Consider the following 19,209-nt stretch of genomic DNA (forward strand, 5'->3'; position numbering starts at 1 on the left):
TAGGTGTATGGATGCACCATATCCCAGTGTGCCACAGAGGGTGGATATGGGCTCAATGAGGATATGGGCTCACTGAAGTCCTCATATGCTTTGGGCACTATGACACAAAGTCACGTGTCCTCAGTGCCAAAGGCATGCAGGAATCCAATAGAACGGCATTATGCCTAGCAGTCATTTCTCTCTCTGCCCTGTGTGATTAACGTGGATCACTTATCACCACCCTCTTAGAGGCGTACTGTTTTAATTAAAATGCTGCTCCCTGTCTCAGCACAAGAATAAGGGAATATTCAATTAAATTAAAAGGTAGCTAATTCAAATGCTTTTCCACACAGCCCATTATCACAGGATCCCACTGAGGAAGATTCACAAAGACACTGGATATTCATATTGATGTCAAGTATATTCAGAGTTGTTATAATTAATGCTAACAAAATTTTTGGAAGGGGGATTAAACTTCATGCTTCAGGACTTCAGCCAATATGTAACTATTAGGGATCAGGATTACCCCACATATGCCTACTGTGGGGTTCTTACACTTTCCTCTGATACATCTGGTGCTGGCCACTATCAGAGAAAGGAGACTGGACTAGACAGAACTCAGTTCTGAGCCAACATGGCAATTCTTTTACATCACAGATTGATATCATCGCACTCATGTCACACTCGGGGCATGTCTACACTACACTATCTTAAATCGACCTAAGTTAGGTCAACTTACAGCCACTGCAATAATTACTGCGGTGGCTGACGTCCACACTACCTTCCTTCTGTCGGTGGTGCACATCCTCACCAGGAGCCCTTCTACCGACTGAAGAGTGGCAGTGTAGGGGATTGAGAGCCAGAATTCTCAGCTCCGCAGCTCACCACCAGGAGCCCAGCTGCCCCCTGGGCTTCTCGCCTCCAGCGGGGAGATCCACGCCTGGAGTCTGGTCGGCAACCATGCTCCCTGCAGGGAACTGAGAGCCCCGGGCGGGGTGGGGAGACCTAGGCTCCGAGCCGGGAGCCTCAGTGCAGCTGGGCTCCTTGCTGGGAGTGAGGAGCCAGGACCCCGGGGGGCAGCGCAAGCCATCAGGCAGTAGCTGGGGAGCTGAGCTCCAGCAGAGCCACGAAATTGACAAGACAGCCAACAGCTGATGTAAGTAATGCAGTGTCTACATTGCCGCTGTGTCACCCTAACTACACCAACATGAGCCCTACACATCTCCAGGAAGTGGAGTTATGTCGACGTAGTGGGGCACTTACATCAACAGGACAAGGCTGTAGTGTGTACACTGACGTAGTTAGGTCAACATAAGCTGTCTTATGTCAACCTAACTGTGTAGGGCAAACCAGGGCTCAGAACACTGGACATCTGCACACAGAATATTCAATAGTCAATCAGAACCCTTCTTTCAGAAGTGCCCACCAAGGAACAGTGGTTTGAGCACAGAATCAGAAACAAGACTCCTGGGTCTTATTCAAGATTACAATGTAAGAATCCAGAACCTAAACGCTTTTCCATAACACGGCACAATGGGATTCTGGTCTAAAACTGGGGTCTGTGTGTGGTACTGCAATACAAATAAATAATAGTATTTCTAGCTTTAAGAGATATTCTTTGTAACTCTGAGGAAGTCACAATCCTTCAGCTTCAATTTCACACCTGTCAATCTAAATTGGAGGAAACATTGATTCGTATTGAGAATTCATGAGTTAATACTCAGTGGATTCTGAAGGTGAAGCCACAATGTAAGTGCTATAATGCACACATGCAACTTTAGGCACAGATACTTTTGTTTCTTTATAAAACATTGCCAATCCCAAACCAACAAAAGAGAGACCTTCCTTCAAGACCTCTGAGCTAATTCCAGGGAAAGCACGACATTGCAAGTCACTGCCCTCAATGGGCTTGGATATTTCTTGGGGCTCAGAGCTCTGTCTGCACATCCACACACAAAGAGGGGAAAGAATTCTAATAACCAACTCTAGGTACCTGGGCTGAAGACAGAGGGTACCAGCCTTCTCCAGAGAAAGAGAAAATATTTTGCCTGAAGAGCTTACTTTAAAAATTCATCAGAGCAAAAAGAAAAAGCAGAACTAATGGGGAGGAAGCAGAGGGCTCTGAGCTCTTTCCCACAAAGCCTCCCTGAGGGGAGGCATGTGCTGCTGTTGGCACTGGGGCAGACATTCAACTTAACTTTCCAGCGATTGCATGCAAGAGGAAGCCCTGAGGAAAGGTCAACACCCACAACTCCAAAGCCCCTCAGCGGGAAAAATTTCAGACTGCCTGCTCTCATGGACCGAGCAGACATATGGCTGCGTGAACAGATATTGTCTTGTCTTTTTCTTTCCACTTCAAGGAGGGATTTGAAGTTCCTTCTCAGATCCAGGATAACTATATGAAGACCTGGCATGTAAACAAAGGAAGCCAGTTTTCTAGTAAGTGCTGTATACCAGCCCTCAGTAACGTGCTGCAGTCACTTGGGTGCACTCAGCAGCACCTTCTTCATGCTGCTTTCCAATGGCTTGTGATCAGACTGCACATCCACCTTGTGCCAATGGTGAAATTGTTCCATTTCAAAGAGCACTGCCAGTAGCTCCTTTTCTATCTGAGCGCATTCCCTTTCTGCGTCTGGCAGGGCTCTACTAGCAAATGTTGTGGGCTGCTCCTAAGCCTCCTTCTGAGGCATCTCTCTAGCTCTTGCTGCTCTGCGGGGTTGTGGTACTTTAGAACTAATGCTTTGCTTAGGATTTTCTTTGCCCTTTCCAATGCCTGTTCTTGGGTCTCTGACCATTCCCGTGTTGTATCATTGCATGTTAGCTGTCTCAAGGGTTTCCAATGGGTGTGTGTAGATTCTGGAAAGATAACTGGCTATTCATATAAGCCACTGGACTCCCTTCAGATCCTTTAGTTTAGGCATTTCCTTAGTGGCGCTCAGTTTTTCAGGGGCTGGCTGGAGACAGCTGAGAAGACTGGGAGAGATTTAAATTACTTGTCCAAAATCATAGTTATTTAAGTAGGGAAGGCAGGAACAGAACTCAGGAGTCCTGAGACTTGCTCCATCCACTGCACCAACATGCCACCTCCTTGGTGTTAGTCCTGGCATCACAGTCAATCACATTCTGCAAACTTTAGATTCCTCTTGTAGTTAAAACTGGATACAAGGTTCATCCTCACTGTCAGTCCTAAGCTGTTATCTATTGTGCTGTGCTGCTGAGCACCTGCCACATCGACCACAGGGCTAGATTTATTTCAGTAAGGGATTAAATAATTCCTGAACGAATTTTTAAGCATCTCTCTCATTACACCCAGGATGGTTCTAGGTAGAGTTGCGTGTGCTGTTGACTTTATGGGATTTGGTACAAAATCCTACATCCTGGTTGACCCATAGCATTTGCTTCCCATTCCTGGCTGACCATAGGCTCCTGCAAGCAGGATTTTTTTATGCATCTCACTTTTAGTGCATTATAGTGCAGCTTTTCTATAGTAAGAGTTGAGGCAGAACACGACTGCACTGCTGTATTCATTTAGAATCTAAATTTTAGATGGACTATATAGGCACAGAGTCAAAGTGTTAACATGACCCAGAAAATGTCCAACATTCAACAGTTTTAAGCAAGGTTTGGTATACAGAGTCCTCAGACTATTTCATACCATGGTGGCAAACACATTAGGAAATTCATGCCAAAGGTTAGAAATGGATTAACTGAAACATACAAAAGGAAAAGAATTAAAATAAGGCAAAAAGCATTGCAATTGAAATTGAGTGATTAAGCAAAACAAACAATTAAAACCTATTAAAAATCGGGGTTTGGAGCGTTTTTTTGAGAGGATGAATATTGCTTTAAAATCTCTTTTTCTGTCAAACAGTCGCCCTTGGTGTGGAAGATGCGTTTAGTTGTGTTGTTTGAGTTGAGAATAATAGTCACTTTCCTGCTTTTGACAAAACAGACACGGAAGGGAGAAAAGAGGTAGGATAGTAAAGACGGGAGAAATACCACTTTTGTTGATGTTTTCAGGATACAGGGCAGCTTGACAATCATGGATGGATGCTTTGGGCTGGCAAGTTGGCCAATGACAGCTATTGCTCTGCACCCTGGCTTGCCTCCCGGGACAGGAACATTATTTGATTGGTTTGGTCAGGTCCCTCTTCTTTACTGGTCCTTTTTAGACCGGGCAGAGTTGGATGGGCGGTCTTATTTCACTATGCTGATGCTATGTAGTGCAGTTGAAAAGCCAAGAGAGAGAGAGAAAAGAGGAAGATAGTGGAGGATGGAAAGGGACACATGAGGGAGGGGAAGACAGAGCAGGATCTCACGTGTATTAGGCTGGGGTCATTGCAACGATGATTGTCAAGCATTCCTACTAGTGTATGGATGTTTGAGGTCACAGCAAAAATCCTTCCTCCACAGCTGTAGTGATGGTAAAAGTTCCTTCCCTCCCCCTCAACCATGCTTTTTTTTTTTTTAAAGAACCCCAAAAAGGGATAATGGGTGGAATGGTCCTCTTATTACTCTGTCTACCACTTAGGCCTAGTTTGTGAAGCACCAATTTTGGTTTATTAATTTTCAATTCCTTACTTCTTTTGTTTACCAGTCATAATTTTAATACAGTCCTAGTTGGATAATATTAGAAAATCCTCTTTGTTTAAATTAGTTTTGTTTTTTGTTTCTTTGAATTTATTTTTTTAAACAACTTTATATAACAGGCTATTGTGATAGTTCGTGGACCTTTACCTACTTTCCACTGGTTAGGCTCACAGTTAAGATAGGCCTTCAACAGACCTGAGCTACTGAAACAGAACACAGGGATGCAGACAAGATAGAGCTCCAGCCAAACAGTCCTTTAAGGTGGTACCATATTCTGTAAATGGAAAAGAGCTGCTCATTGCAGGTGATAGGATTGAGATTTAAAATTTTTTGCCCTTCCAGTATTAAATTTAAACCCTGAACTCACAAGCTGCAAACCGTAGCACTTTGTGTATTCCATCCTGCCCCATATACACTGATCTTGTCTCATTACTTTATTAAGCTAAGAGTCACTGTATCTCAAAGCAGCCCTCTGTGCTTTTTACCTGCCTCAAGGGCAAGCAAGAGGTGGAGAGGAGCAAGCAGGGGGCAGGACTCAGGGGAAGAGGCGGAGCGAGGGTGGAGCCTTATGGGGAAGAGGTGGGGTGGGGCTATAGTTCGGGTGCCAATGGCCCCCCGACTTCTGGGCAGCTTCTGGTGATCTTGCGGCTGAGCATGCCCTGTCCTGAGCACAGCTGCACACAGCTTTGTTTATCTGTAGGACCCACACTACTATATAGTGTCGATTTTAGTTTTACAAATTCCTGAAAAACAACACATGCCTCCCTTACTCCTGCTACCACACACATTGCAGTCCCTGTAGATGGTAATATACACACAATTAGTCAAAGGGAAGTTATGTTTGGGGTCTGTAAGGGCCAGATTTTCAAAAGAGCTGGAATCCAAGAGGCTCAGCTTGTTTGAAAATCTTGTCCTACTAGTCTTTATACTGCTCCACATACCTCCTGCAACACTTGCCAATTTTAATCTTGGTGAGTCCAGGCAGTTCTCACTCATAAAATGTAATGTCTTCAAAATGGGTTTTACATTTTGGTCCTAAGCTAAAAGTTTTCTCCTGACCACCTCCTCTATGAACCATTGTCAAGGCTCAAAGTTCCTTAGCATCAACAGCATTCTCACCTGTGGGGTTTGTGTTTGTTTGTTTTGGGAAGATGGGGCAGGGGAGATTGAGGCCAGAATCAGGGAATGCCTGGTACCAGTACCCTGGGCTAGAGTAATGGATTTCTCTTGTCTAGATTCTTACACTAGGTGTTGGGGTAGGGGAAGGGAGGGCACCCGAGTGCCTTTAGCATTTTATACCACACACGTCAAGTCCAAAAGGCTCCATCAGCCAACCTAGCTGTGAATCTAGGACCCTGCCACATAACACCCAATAAGTTACAGGCCAGGATCAAACTGCTTCCCTGACCCTCAAATGAAATTTCCAATGCATTTCAAAGGCATTTTCATGCAGGTTCTAAACATTCACCCAGTGTGCACTTTTTCTGGCTAGCCAGTGAAATGTCCTAGATAAGTGACACCAGTTCTTGATGTATTTCAACATCTACCCCAAAACAAAGAGTGTGGGCAGGAAGCAGACCCCAGAGATGGAATTTTAAATAGCAGATGTGGCTATCCCAGCTAGTAAACTGCCATTTTAATTTCTTACCCACAGAGATGGGAAGTGATTCATGAAAATCAACAGGAAAGAATTAGCTAGAAGGCACAGAGATAATTCATATGGCCCAACTGTCATGGACAGAACTGCCCGCAGTATCAGCACTCCCTGGTATCTCAACCTCCAGTGCCCATCAGAAGGACACCCAGCCAATGATCAAGATTTCATATGTATTAGTCCCTCTGAAGAGCATATCAGTATTACAAAGAGGTAGCCTTTCACTCTTTCCGTATCTAGAAGTTCAAGCCATTCATTACTTTACCAATAATATTTTCTTTTCCCTTATTTAGTTGAACGTTGAGTGCTGATGAAAGGGATGGACAGAGCACAGGTGAGAGACAAGTGAAGCATTGGCAGATTCTGTGAAAACTTCCCACATAGAGCTTGATCAATTCACTCTATCCATCTTGCTGCTCCGACAATGTACTTCAATGCAGCCTCCCCAGATGTACCACTGCTGGGATCCCACACAATTTTGACAATGTACATAGCCCTGAGTGTACCCTATTTTTTCAGTCTTTGGCTTCTCTTAAGTAGATTGATGATCTTATCGGACTGTGTAGTGGTTTGCCACTAGGGACGAAGTAGAGACTAAGTACAAAACTAACTTCCATTCATGATCCAACCCTCATGTGAAATCAGGTCTCTAGGGGTAGACTATATTATTTACCTATTGCAACCTCAAGCCCTTCATCTTAAAAAGGTGGGGGAGTAGGAAGAGATCTCAGGTCACTTACACAACCATCTACAGGTGCAGAGTTAGTCATACCAATAGACACACAGATATAGAGAAGGGCAGTTCTCAAACACCCAAATCAAAAGTGTACTGTAGGAAAAAATTCTCAGATTTAAAATTTTTTGCAGCAGGGACCATTTCTACTTCGGTTCATACAGCACCTCATGCAGCAGGCTCCCAATCCAATTCAGGCTTCTGGGCACTACTGTAATATAAATATTGAACAACACTACTGGCTCCAGAGAGATTGACTGAGTAGGATCCAACAGAGCTTTTTCGTCTCTGACTTCTAGGATGATGATACTTGATGGGCTCTTTACAGTTATTATAGAGAAAAACCACTATCAATATTACAGGATGTTACATATCATGTAGCTGCCTCCTTTCCAGAGATTTAGGGCTTGTCTACACTTAAAATGCTAAAGCACCACAGCTGCGTAGCTTCAGTGTAGACACTACCTATGTTGATGGGAGGGATTCTCCTGTCATCGTAGGTAATCCATCTCCCTGAGAGGTGGTAGCTAGACTGACGAAACAATTCTTCTGTCAAACTAGTGCAGTGTTTCTCAAAGTTTTTTTTTTACTGCTGACCCCTTTGACATAGCAAGCCTCTGAGTGCGACCCCCCTTATAAATTAAAAACAACTTTTAAACATATTTAACACCATTATAAATGCTGGAGGCAAAGTGGGGTTGGGGTGGAGGTAGACAGCTCATGATCCCCCATGTAATAACCTCATGACCCCCTGAGGGGTCCCGACCCCCAGTTTGAGGACCCCTGAACTAGTGCCTTCACACCCCTGACCTACATAGTTAAACTAACCTAATTTTCTAGTGTTGAGCAGGCCCTAGCATCATTCTCCAAATGAATGGGGGAGGTGTAGCTTTAGAAAGGAAGAGGGCAAAAATAACCAAAACTCCTGACATAACTGACATGAATTTCGAAAATTCTAAGAAACTCACTCAGCTCTATAAAAGCATAACAATAGCAAATAAATTGTTCTATAAAATGGAAACCAAAGCAAGAGTCATATTTGTTCTTCCTCATTTGTACCTTCTTGCAGGCCATTAGGAAGATAAGATCTCACAGTACAACAGACATTATTCAGAGCTGGTAAATCTGCCTGTACGTTAGGGGTTCATGTTACACAGCTTGCATCCGTACTGCCTGAGTGTGGTCATTTTGAACGCCTTTTCCTCAGCGTAGGCTGCAAGCCAGCTACTCCTGGGATCAAATCTGCCAAGAAATCAGATATCCGTGTGCTGAATTCATCAACGCTATAATTCTATCTGCACATTCCCTTCTATATAGAGATGGGGAAGTTTGGGCACTGCATACCCTAACCCAGTTACTCTAATTGCACAGAGCCTCTCACAGAGACAGGGCACTTCTGAAATTATATTCCCTCATACCTCTGCTCTGAGAGTGCATTCTATCCCCAAAGCAAGCAGTTTAAGCAAGAATAGCTGCAGCTAAATTTAAAGAACACACACTAGAGCAAACAAAAACAAAAAAAAGACTCAAAGGGCTTAATCCAATTCATAGCAAAGTTAATGAAAAACCTTACAATACTTCAGAAGAACAAACTATCCCATTGACCACAGAAACCCACATGCTAGCCCAGAATATCCAGAAAAGCCTTTCAAACACATGGCCACAGAATAATCCTACTCAACAAATATCAGCAAAGTCCACAGAATCATGAAGGAAATAGCATTGATTTCCTTGGCGCTAACTCTCAATGCCACAAAGAAAGCAATCCAGCAAGTAGTTACAGCCTCTGGATGTACAAGATAAAGAGAGCACAGCCCCTGCAATTGCTCCATATTGAGCAGACCCTATAGCATTGGAATCCTATCAGTTTCTTTTCCTATACATTTCCACAGTGTACAGTACAGATTTCTCAAGGAACAAAGCAACCCACCACGCACATAGGGATATTTAACCATATATGAATGATGGCTCTGGAGGGATAAAGAATGCATAAGGCTTGAAGAATTCATAAAGTTCCCAATGGCCCAAGGACTTTGCCTACTAGCCAGGATTATGAAAGCTACTTTTGCACTACCACACCCCTTCCCTCCAAAACCTATAAGAAGCAGAAGCCTGGATACCATCAAAATTCAGGTAGACATCAATGCATTGGGTTACATGCTATTCACATTTGGAAGTTTTCTTTATAACCGTAAGTGACAGAAACTCAGTAGTAAAAAAAACTGAAAGCTTAGATTCTGCCAAAGTTGATGGTACCTATTCAGGGATGCTTCCTACTTGCCTAGGAAAGTGGATTTTTCAAGCCCTCATGGGACAAGTACATGTGCAGTCTCTAATATATATTTATATAATGAGAATATATTATGATGAATGAGTAGAATCAATCACCAATATTGATTTCTGTGGAGGTCAGTTTTCCAAGTTTATTGACAGAGTTCAGTAATTGCTTCTTGAGGTGGTTTAAAAGGCCAATCGCTAACTGCAGCCATATCTAACATCTGTCCTGGTACCTTCCAAGCAAAATGTCTCTTTCAAAGAAAATAGCAGACTACAATAAGGAGACAGGCTGCACAGACTGGGTGTAAAAGAGAAGCCAGCAATCAAAGGAGCATTTTGGGAACCCAGAGTGAAAGGTACAAATGATTTTAGAATTTTCATCCTTAAAACAATTGCAACTGAAAACATATTTTCTCCCTTGCATATTCCTCTCTTATTAGTTTCTTATTATTAGTTATTTATTCCTGTCTTATTAGTTATTATTTGATTCTGCAACTATATTTATTTAACTTAATACAGCAGTTTAAGATACAGTTTCTATGAAAGGTGATCAAAATAAAGCTTCATTGTACTGAAAGAGAATGTGCTATACAATGTTTCAGCTGTTGCCTTAAATTGTCAGCATGGAAACATTTGATGTCCCCTAGCAATAATAGCTCCAATTACTGACCTTGAGTGGGTGAACTTAGAAATAGGACTCATCAGGAACTTGTAAAAGTTTCAGGTCTGTAACACTCCTGTTTATTGTTCACAAGTGTGGGATTCCCAAACATATATCTGTGCCCTGGCTCATGAATTCGGATAGGAGTGAAAATAAATAGGTTCACTTTGCTTTATGCTAGTGTAATACGAACAGAAATGTGTGTGGCTTTCAGTGGAAGGTAAGAAAAAATGCCTAAATATGAGATAGTGTTTCATACCATCAGCTCATGCATTGTCACCATGCATCACCCTAGTTACACACAGTTGAGCCTTCAGTGACTTTGGCAATTAATTTGAGAGCTAAGCCAACCACAGGGGCTGCCCAAAATCAGGATCCACAAAACTACAGGCACTCAGCTTTGCCAGTGCAGATTATTTCTGACCCACAGTACCCCCTGCTATACAAGTCTTGGGTTCCCTTCACACACCTCGGATGATGCCCCTAAGTAATGACAGACAGCACAGCATGCCTTTCTATTTTAGTCCTGCTCGCCAATCCATTTGGGAGATCAGCACTTCATATGTGACATACCTGGCACATTAGTTAGCACCCAAGTGGTCACAACATTGTGACTACAAGGGCTAATCCAACTGTCAAGACTACTCTGAAGCTTTAGTTAATGCAGAATATGGCTCTCTACTTGCTCAGCTGGGCATCTTGCCAAGGGGACTGCCATGTGCTCTATGAACTACACCGACTTTCTGTTAAATGTGAGGTGTAAGTCAAACTGCTGGTTTAACTGATAAAGCCTGTTATGATTTGGGTCCCGTGTATCATAGGGTATTTCTATATAGGAACTAGACACCTACGGCTGGCCTGTGCCAGCTGACTCGGGCGAGCAGGGTTTGGGCTGTTTCACTGCTGTGTAAACATCTGGGCTTGGGCTGGCCAGTGGGCTCTACGACCCTGTGAGGTGGGACGATACCAGAACTCGGGCTCCAGCCCCGCAGCCATGAGCCCGAGTCCACAGGCTCGGGCCAGCTGCGGGATTTTCTTTGCTGTGTAGACTAGGGATATAAAATATTAAACGGTTAAACAGTTAACCAATAAGTATTAGCTTACCATTAATATATTGCAGTTAATGTTTAAAACAGATTGGCAGCAGCCTGGACCCTAGACCTCACCGTGTGGGGCCAGGCAACGGCCCCCAACCTCGTCATGTTAACAATCAAATGGTTAACTGATAGAATTGTAATAGTTTAAATGGGTACTTTTTAAAACCATATTTACATCCCTAGTGTAGATATACCCTAAGAAATCTGCCTCTCGCTCCATGTTATACCTCCAGCTGAGGTACTGGAGAAGAGAGGGGACAGGGACATGATGTACTTGGTAGAGAACCTTGATTCTGGAATTTGCTTCCCATCTTGGTCCAACACAACTTCAATTCATTGGCATCCAAGGCAATCCATTGCCAGACCTCTATAGTCTTTTACCAAGGCTTTTAATGAGACAGGGAAGATCTTAGCTCTGTAGGTTAACACTGCGCCAACTTTAATTCCTTTACTGATAGGTTTTTATTAAGAGTTCAAAAGCTTACAACATTTCTGTCAGGCACACTGTATAAACTGACATTACAAATAAATACCATTGTATGGGGCATGCTGTGGTTTGCCTAATAGCAGCTGTAAAATGGTTGGGCTATGTTGCTGATGCAGTCAGACAATTGAAGTAAAATTGTCATCTAAGAAACAGCAGCATAATGAGAGAGGGGTGGAGAAGCTAGTCCTTTTGTGTATGCCCACACAACAGCTGAGAAGTATGGTTCCCAGCTCACACAGACCCATACACTCTAGTTCAGCTCAGGCTAGTGTGCTAAAAATAGTGAGTGGCCACAGCACAAGAGTGGAGGCTCAGGCTAGCTCCCTGAGTAGGCACCCAAGGGATCAGGTGGGATTGTGCTCAGGCAGCTAACCTGAGTCATTGCCTGTACTGCCACGCTACACAACTATTTTTAGCATGCTAGTTCAAGCAGAGCTAGTGTATGTCTACACGAGCTGTGGAGCATACCTCCCAGCTGCTGTGTAGGCGTGCCTTTTGTGTGAAGTGTACTTAAATTAGATGTATGCACCTAGATACCCTGGCGATGGGCACATTATAAAAATGATAGCTATTTGTGACCTATGGGCTGCACTGAGATGGTAGCCTGTAGTATATTTCATTGACATTTCTTTGGAGACCATCAGTTTCCAAAGATTTTAGCTTTCATTACAAAAAAAAATGTTTTCACCTTCTGAATGCAAAGAAAATGTTTTGAATGTGAAACACTTGGAATGTTGTCTTCTGGAGGCTGAAGACACAAAGCTTTTAAGCAATAGTTCTGATAAATGTGAAGTGTGAGACTGGCAGAGACCTGGAGGGTTTTTTGCCTTCTTCTGCAGCATAGGGCGCAGGTCACTTGCTGGTTTAAACTAGTGTAAATGCTGGATTCTCTGTATCTTGACCTCTTTAAATCATGATTTCAGGACTTCAGTAACTCAGCCAGAGGTTATGGGTCTATTACAGGACAGGGTGGGCAAGGTTCTGTGGCTTGCATGTGCAGGAGGTCAGACTAGATAATCATGATGGGCCCTTTTGGCCTTAATGTCTGAGAGACCCATTCCTCACAATGAGGTGTTGACTCTGAAGCCTAAGGGTAACAGTTTAAGCATCAGCATTCTGAACAGCCTCATTCTTTCAGCCAAAAGAACTTGAGATTTTGGGAGTTCAAATACCTTCTCTTTCCCCCCACACTGCCCCTGGCTGTAGCCTGAATCACTTAATGAGCAGTCTGAAGTGTGAAAACTGTTCACAGACCAGTTTCCATGTGTCTACATTATATACAAAGTATTTCCAAATGGTAAATATTTGCACATGCAGCACCTCAGAATTACCACCTTTTCCTTTCCCACTCTCTCACCTACCCAATCTTTCCTATTTTTAATACAGTGCTTGACATGAAATAGGCACTTTGCAGAACAAATAAAACATATGTTCCCTGCCTTGGAAAGCTTTTCTCTTTTTCTCCCTGTTATTCTTTCACCCACCTCTCTGTTCTCACCCTTTCCCTCCAGAGGCCACATGCAAAGCTTTTCTGTGTTCTTTATTTGGCCTTTTCAGTCTGCAGTGTGATTGCTCTCTTGGGGATCGCCTCTATTCTGAAGATTCTCCCAGCATATTCTCCTCTCTGACTTTTCTAGGCAGTGGAATCAAGTGACCAGCCCCCAACCTTCCCTCCATGAGCTCAACCAACAGGGATTCCTTAAACACGACATTGCACTGGGCCAATGTTGTGCCAAAATGGGACCATCGGTATAGAAGGAACTTTTCCACTTGGGGGGGGGGGGAAGCCTTCAGCAGCAAAGAGAAAATGGGGAAGAGAGCCAAAGCCTGTAAAATGAGCACCCACTTGCCCCATTACTAGGGCAAAGGCCAGTGCTAAGGGAGACGCTACAGCCTCCTACAACTGTGCAGGAGTCATTGGTCCATGAAACCGTATGCTTCTCATTCCAAAAGCCAGGGCTGCAGAGGTGACCTTCTTATTTTTCAAGCAAAAACTAGTTAGTGCCCTTTTTGGTGGAATGTGTTGCAAATGTAAATTTAATGAGAAAGAGGGTAGACTGGGATTAGGTGCAGAAAAGCTAAGCAGCCCAACCAAAGCCAGCACAGTCTAGATAGGGCACTGGACTGGGAGTCAGATGACCTGGGTTCTATTCCCCGATCTAACACAGACCTTTCTATGACTCTGTTTCTCCTCCAAGCCCTTGTCTGTCAGGTTGATTTAGCTTGTAAGCACTTTGGGGCAGACACATTCTCTTATTTTGTGTCTGTACAGAGCTTAGCAAAATGAGGGGGCACTAGTCTAATAAATATTACCATGTGGTAATGTTTCTGTGGTTTGCCTAATAATGGCAGTTGCTGAATGCACAGACTGCCTTTATAACAGACAAGGTGCCTTTGGAAGGCACATACCTGGACTCAGAAGAACCTGTACTCACTGCGCCTGACGTTAACCAAAGGGCAAGTATCTGAGACAAGAGAACTCCAATTTTGCACTGGGAAAGCATGTGAATTACATCTAGACAAATGGCAAACAGAATATAAGGGACTACCAACTTCTTAAGATTCCAAAGAGCTGCACTACATATTCAGCAAAATGTCTTTTTGCTTATTTTGGCTTCTCTTGTGAAAGCAATAGATTTTTCTATGTGTTAGATACATGCACCCCCTCATGTGATGCATATGGGCTAAGTTTAGCTTCTCCAGGCAAATCTTCTGGAGAAGATTTTAAGAAGTTCCTTCATTTTATTGCTGGGTATAAAAAACAAATAAAAGTAAAAAATCTCAACAAAAAAACCTTGCATTACTACATTAAATGACAAGCAATAAAATAATTAACTGCAGGAAATCAAGTTTTCTTAAAACTAGAGTTCAATGCAAAAGTGACCGTCACCAAAATCCTTCCTACTGAACTATCCAAAAAGCAAGTGATTGTTGCCAGCCCTAGAGCAGCTAAGTGACTCAGAATCAGAAAGATAAAGAGCAACCCATGAAATGTCAAGACAATAATGTGCTTGATATATGTGTGTGTGAACTATATTTCAGGGAAATGCTGGACTGTTGTTTGTAGGCCAGTAGAGAATAGTGTCTTAGGTAGAAGTGTCCTTTGCCTGAAAATAAATATATATCCTAATACTATGTTTTGTTTCAGATCATAATCTTCAATTTAAAGCAAAAATGCTCTGTCCTAATTTTTATATGTCATTAAGGAGCTTAAAAAATAGAGCCACTTCCATCCCTGCTTTCATTGCTTTGTAACATTTCACTCCATACCAAGATAACATTTAGGGTCTAATTCTGTCAGGTGCCAAGTACCCTTAAGTTCTACTGACTCTAGTGGGAGTTGAAGTTGTTCTTTACTTCCCAGGAACTGCTTAGCAGGTTGGATCCTTAGACTGTAAGCTTTTTGGGGCAGGGATGAATTTTTTTTTTTAAGTACACTGCACCTAATGTAAAACACTCTATGCAGTCACAGTGCTAGAGGAACAATGGTTTGCTGTGATAGGTTTTAGGTTGGTTTTTTTAAGTCAGTCCTTTTTTCTCTTCAATTTATATAAGATCCTAGTCATTGAAAAGAGAAGGGAACACAGGGCCCAACTGTTTTGCGTAGAGGCTGAACTACAGCTTTCCTAATTCAACAAGCCAGGGTTCTACCACTGTTTGATGAAGTTATCTCACTTCGCCAACCGGAATGCCTGGAGAATCAAAGGAATTGATTTCCTCCCAAACTGAGGTCTGGTCTATACTACCCGCCTAAATCGGCGGGTAGAAATTGACCTCTCGGGGATCGATTTATCGCGTCCCGTCGGGACGCGACAATCGATCCCCAAATCGGCGCTCTAACTCCACCAGCGGAGGTGGTAGTAAGCGCCGCCGACAAAAAGCGGCAGAAGTCGATTTTGCCGCCGTCCTCACAACGGGGTAAGTCGGCTGCAATATGTCGAATTCAGCTACGCTATTCACGTAGCTGAATTTGCGTATCTTAAATCGACTCCCCGCTGTAGTGTAGATGTACCCTGAGAAGCCGTATTCCTCACTTCTTGGGGAGGGGGGGTGGAGAGGGGGGTTCAGAAGGAGGCACCAAGGATTTAATAACAAAACTAAAAGGAATTTCACTGCTCATATCAACAATATGCATTCAGCTCAAACAATTTCTACATGGTAAATTACTTCAGCAAAGCACTGCAACAACTTTTCTATTTCCACTGTGTGGAGGACGTAGGGCAGGGGAAAGAGTGTTTCTCAGTTTTAATTTTAAAACCAGACAACATGAACCTTACTAACATTAATACTGGCTAAATGAATATGCAGAGACCAGCTTTGACTCAAAATGGAAAATGCAGATCTTATTCTTTTACATAAGTAGATCCCTGGATAGTACAAGTTTTGGTTCCTCCCAAGGAAATATACTCCACATGGACTTAGCTTTTAGCAAACATATTACAAACCTTGAGGGCTCATCTGTCCAGACAACAGCATAACTCCTAATTCTTGTAGCAAGAGTCAGTTATTTGTTAAAATATTTATCGTGTTTAAATTATTTCAAAATACAGCTGATATAAAAAACAATGTTACGTTGCACTACGTAGCTCTTTGTCTTCTCTCATCCACTCTTACTTTAAATACTATCAAAAACCTTCTTAATCCTAAACAATATTTCACACCTTCCAATTCTGACTTCAAGCCACTCTTCTTTTTTTCTGTATGCAACACAGGATGACCAAGTTCAAAGTTTTTAACCTTGTATTTTGGCCCACCATCGTTTAAATAACTTCTATTTTTTTTAATACGTATATGGAGATATACCTATCTCATAGAACTGGAAGGGACCCCGAAAGGCCATTGAGTCCAGCCCCCTACCTTCACTTGCAGGCCCAAGTACTGATTTTGCCCCAGATCCCTAAGTGGCCCCCTCAAGGATTGAACTCACAACCCTGGGTTTAGCACGCCAATGCTCAAACCATTGAGCTATCCCTCCCCACTAGATATGGATCTAGGGTGACCAGATGTCCCGATTTTATAGGGACAGTCCTGATATTTGGGGCTTTTTCTTATATAGGCACCTATTGCCCCCCCATCCCAATTTTTCACATTTGTTATCTGGTCACCCTATATGGATGGATCAGAATCCAACAGATTGAACTTGGAGCCGGGATCTAACAAATTCTAATCCTGGCTGCTCTGGTGCTGACTTGCTATGAGATCTCGAGTTAGTGACTTCACCTCTGAAACTTGTTTCTCTTAGTAGGGGATAGTGCTTAATTACCTACTGAGGATATGGGGTGGTGAGGCTTACTTTGTAAAATGTAAATTATTTCTAAATGCTAAATCCAGGCACCACACTAACAGGCACTATAAAAGCATGTAGCTAGGCCTTCTTGAATTATTCACTGCAACTATTTTATTGTTAAAGATTTCACACTTTTTCTGGCTTCAAATCATTCACAACCAAATTGTGATTTCTGCAAATCTGTTATTTGGAAGTATCTGACCACTGACTTATGAGAATAAGTTTCAGCCTCTGGGGTGTTTGTGAGCAGCTAATTGGGGCTCTATGCATGATGTGTGGTTTGTCACACAAACCACATGATACTGTGTCTGTTTCCTGAGTAGCAACAAATTGTTTACGCAGAAGTATAAATGAATGATCAATAGCAAATAGTATAGCCAATTGCTGTCTGAATGATCATTTGTAAAAAGTTTGGGATTTGCAGTGGCTGTCTGAATACTCGGGAACACTACATATAACTCCACAAAAACAAAAAAACACTTAACTTTTTATTTGAGAATTTCTCTCTGTGCTATCTATTTGTAACAGTGGTTATTTTGGGAACAAAGAAGTGATGGTACACTACTCACGGCCCATCTATAATCTCAAACCAGCCTAAAGTTTTTGTTAAAACAATAAGCAATAGAGTAATTACTGCCGACATTTAAACGGACATCCTTAGGCTTCAGAGTCAATGACACATTTACACAAATGGGACCATTTCACACCTCTCCGAGTTCGCTATGTCAGTGTAACTACACTTACATAAGATGTTTGTTCACATTCACAGGTTTGCTTTGCAGTGCTAGCTATAATTATTTAACAGAATCTTAAATTCTGCAATAGCTGACAAGGCCAGCTGAGAAAAGCTGGCAAGGCATGACACTACTCAGTGGTGCATCCCAGAATCTTGGGGATGGGCAGGCTCAGCACAGAAAGGTCCTTATCAAGCAAGGACAATGCAGAGCCAACCCAGAGTATCATTCTGAGTTACACCTTTAGCTCAAGGGGATTAGGGGAAGACACTGATGGGCACGGTATAAGAACCTGAACAGAAATTAACCAGAGGACGTACTGGCTGCGGTGAGGGAGAGTGTAACACACTCCCTCGTCTAACACACAGTCTCATCCCCTCTCTCCCAACATATAACTATCAGGGGGTAGCCGTGTTAGTCTGTATCTACAAAAACAACAAGGAGTCTGGTGGCACCTTAAAGACTAACAGATTTATTTGGGCATGAGCTTTCGTGAGTAAAAACCTCACTTCTTGGGATGCATATAACTATGTTCAGCATCCCCCCCACCATAACATACAGTTACTGCCCCACCAAACCAGCACCTCACCTCCTCTCACCGCACCCCCCCCCCATCCTTTAGCGGCCTCACGGCCCCACCCCCGCGTTCCAATCTCGAACGCTCACTGCCCTCCCCCACCGCCCATTGGCCCGCTGCCTCGTCACTCACCGGATACAATGTAACAACTAGGGGAGGAAGGGGCGGCGCGGAAAAAAGGCAACATCGGAGCGGGCGGGAGCGGAGGGGGCCGAGCCCAGCGCCCGCCCGGGGGAAAGGGAGGGGGAGGCACCTACCTGCCAGCCCGCGGACCCCGGGGCAGGCCGGCCGGTGGGTGGGGGGAGGCCCCTTCACCCAGCGCCCTCTCCGCAAGGAGCCCCGGCTCCCCGCCCCGCGCGGCTCCGGCCCCGCAGCCCGCCCCCCTCCGCCCCCGCGCTCCGCAGCCATTTTCGTGGCCACCTTGGCTACCAAAGGGGCTGACTCACCTCGGCGCTGCGGGCTCGGGGCCCCCGCCTCGGCGTGGGGGAGGGCGCTCCGCCCGGGGGCCCCCGGCTCGCTGCCCCCTCCCTTCCCACCGGCCCGGCCAGGCCGGCTCGCTAGTCCCAGGCGAGGACGGGTCCCGTGGCCGGGCCGGGCTCGGCGGAGGCGGCGGCGGCTCCCTCCCTCCCGGCCGTGACCACCATCTTATTAGCACAGGAAATGACATGGAGAACGGAAGAGAGGGGCGTTCGGGGGCCGAGCCCGGGGACCCCCCGAACCGGGGGAGGGAGGCGCAGCCGGCCGGGGATCTCCCAGTGCCCCTGAGCTCCCCCCTTCCCTCCGAATAGCCTCCCAGACCGGAGCCCAGAACCTAATTGCCACCCCTTCCTGATCCTGCACTTGCAGCAGAAAAGGGCATGAAAACTAGGAAAAGGAGGAGGACATGAAAAGGGTTAAAAACACCCAAATTGTGTGTGTGAAAAAAGCAACTTTGGGGAAAGAAAAAAAAATTGCAAAGCCAAGTTGCTGGACTTTTTTTCTGGCTTCTTTCTCTTCCCCTCGGGCTCCACATTTCATTTACTCCCCTGATGTCTGCAGTTGCCTGCTGCCTTACAAATGCATCCCACTTTTGACTTCTAAAAAAATATTCACAATCACATGTGACTTTTGGGGGGGAGGTGTCTTCGATCAGT

The 19,209-nt window shown here is 44.1% G+C and overlaps 1 protein-coding gene across 2 annotated transcripts in view; it reads right to left on the reverse strand.

Annotated features, from left to right (window-relative positions):
- Positions 1-18,722, reverse strand: part of PRDM11 (PR/SET domain 11) — a 59,637-nt gene extending 40,915 nt beyond the window's left edge. For both annotated transcript variants that reach the window (XM_034769581.1, XM_034769580.1), the window contains exon 1: positions 18,523-18,722. The gene's annotated coding sequence lies outside the window, so the exon portion shown is untranslated. The remainder of the gene's footprint in view (positions 1-18,522) is intronic.
- Positions 18,723-19,209: the final 487 nt, after the last annotated feature.

The sequence above is a fragment of the Trachemys scripta genome, chromosome 4 (assembly GCF_013100865.1).
Source record: "Trachemys scripta elegans isolate TJP31775 chromosome 4, CAS_Tse_1.0, whole genome shotgun sequence".
NCBI lineage: Eukaryota > Metazoa > Chordata > Testudines > Emydidae > Trachemys > Trachemys scripta.